The following is a 2500-nucleotide window of genomic DNA, read 5'->3' as shown; positions in this document are numbered from 1 at the left end:
TGGGAGCAGAGGAGTCGCCCCCTGCTGGTCACTACACAGAAGTAGAGTCATTTCCTCATAGACGTCTATGGGAGCAGAGGAGTCGCCCCCTGCTGGTCACTACACAGAATGCAGCACTAAGACTCCTGCTGCCGGCTTGTTGGTCCAAACACTCTCTCTGAAGGAGGAGTTTGGGTTACGTGGCGTAGTGCCGTGCTTCACAGTGGTCACAACGTGTTTGACAGCGAGATAGCGATTTGCTTCCTGTGCATCCATGTGGTTCCAGTTGAAGTGATTGTTTGAGCGATTTTCTAAACTGAGAGCAAGTTATTGATCGGCTGAATCCTTTAAAAGCTGTGTGTGACCACTTATAAACACTCCATGTCGGCTGGAAACAGAAAAAAACGAACTGGGTCTGCGGCGCACCGTGATGAGACAAAAGTTGTCGCCTGCAAAAGCTGGTTTCAGTTGGGCAAGTTGTGATATTATATAAACAAGGAATTCATTCATTTACTTTAAACTTACTAAACCCTTTTTTGAATTCGATAGCTTTTATTTTCTTTGCATGTCTGGTTTATTTGATATTTTTTTAATGCTGCTTGATGAGATTTGCGACCTGAAGCATTTATTTTATGCCTAAAACATGGCTCCCATATTTCCGAAAAGGGCTTCTTCTTCACCTTGAGGAGCCTCCACACTCACACCTTTTAACACGCTGTAATACAAAAGATTCTTTTCCCAAAGTGAAATCTTCTTGTACACTGGGCAAGTGGGAGCCGGTGTAAACAGGAAGTAGATTGTTTTTCCAGTAACCAAGCAATCAAAGGAGTATGAAAGCGCTCTCTGGTGATAAAAGGGTCGCGCTTGGTACTTAAAAGCGTCTCTCACACACACAGATTAAATGTACTTTGCAGTGAACACTTGGTTAAATGAGCTGAATGTGGGTCCCTCGGATGGAGGAAGCAGGCCGGGCCGAAGGTACCGAACCACCCGATGTCCTCCCGCTCTCAAGGAGGAGCTCTGAGATGCAGAACCAGCTGGTTATGTTTGAACACCCCCCCCACCCCCGACCCCAAACCTGTGGAGTATTCAGCCCACCCGAATGCACGGCTGGAGCCATTAAAGCAAATTCAAACCAGTGTCAGAATGATGGAGACGGAGAGGGAGGGACACAGAGAGGGTGACAGGAGGTGATAGAGGGACATATATATGTGTACAACTGAGAGAGAGAGAGGCAGGGGGGGGGGGGGTTGGGGGGGTGAGAGTCCAGTCATCAGCATTTCAGATTCCCTGCTCCCTGAGTGAAAAGAGAAAAAAACAACCTGCCATCCATAATGCATCACGTCTCCTAGCAACAGCCCGGGAACCCATGGCAACAGGATCCTAGCAACAGCCACAAACTGCCGCCTCCTTGTGCGTCGGCCAATGGGTGCGCGGTGAGCCTGACGTGAGGCAGCCAATCGGGAGGAGCCTGGAAGTGGGGAGGGGGGGGGGGTGTAGTGGGTGAAGTGTGTGGGTTTCCTCGCACAGCTGATTGAGCAGACACACAAACACACACCGAGAACAAGTTAGAAAACACACACATTGAAAACACACGCTTGTGACACTCGGGTCCCTGAATCCTCTACGTGAGATTAATTCATCTTTATTGTGAACAGAAGGGACACGAGGGAACAAACGGTAACAGCCTGTCAATCATTGGGTAGCCCCGCCCCAAAGCATCTCCTGCTTTATGGTCTGTTTGACTCTAAATGGACCATCATTCACTAAATGAACATCATGCTGCATTGAAGAAGACTTGAAACTAGAGACTGAGACCATAAACTCATGTTTACAATGTTTACTGAGGGAATAAATCAAGAGAGAAGTAGAGTCATTTCCTCATAGACGTCTATGGGAGCAGAGGAGTCGCCCCCTGCTGGTCACTACACAGAAGTAGAGTCATTTCCTCATAGACATCTATGGGAGCAGAGGAGTCGCCCCCTGCTGGTCACTACACAGAAGTAGAGTCATTTCCTCATAGACGTCTATGGGAGCAGAGGAGTCGCCCCCTGCTGGTCACTACCCAGAAGTAGAGTCATTTCCTCATAGACGTCTATGGGAGCAGAGGAGTCGCCCCCTGCTGGTCACTACACAGAAGTAGAGTCATTTCCTCATAGACGTCTATGGGAGCAGAGGAGTCACCCCCTGCTGGTCACTACACAGAAGTAGAGTCATTTCCTCATAGACGTCTATGGGAGCGTGGGAGTCGCCCCCTGCTGGTCACTACACAGAAGTACAGTCATTTCCTCATAGACGTCTATGGGAGCAGAGGAGTCGCCCCCTGCTGGTCACTACACAGAAGTAGAGTCACAACAAACTGCATAAATACAGAACAATGTCAGAATAGGTTGTGATGTTTCTGTTGTCCAGATTTCTTTGTATATGTGTGAAGATTTAAAGATGCGTTTTGTGGATTCGTGACCGTTTTGAGATTGATTTCACACCTCGAGGAAAGTTGTCTTTTTGGGTGTAAGCATTT

This window comes from Pungitius pungitius, chromosome 15, assembly GCF_949316345.1.
Source record: "Pungitius pungitius chromosome 15, fPunPun2.1, whole genome shotgun sequence".
Classification (NCBI taxonomy): Eukaryota; Metazoa; Chordata; class Actinopteri; order Perciformes; family Gasterosteidae; genus Pungitius; species Pungitius pungitius.
This window is presented reverse-complemented; position numbering follows the sequence as displayed.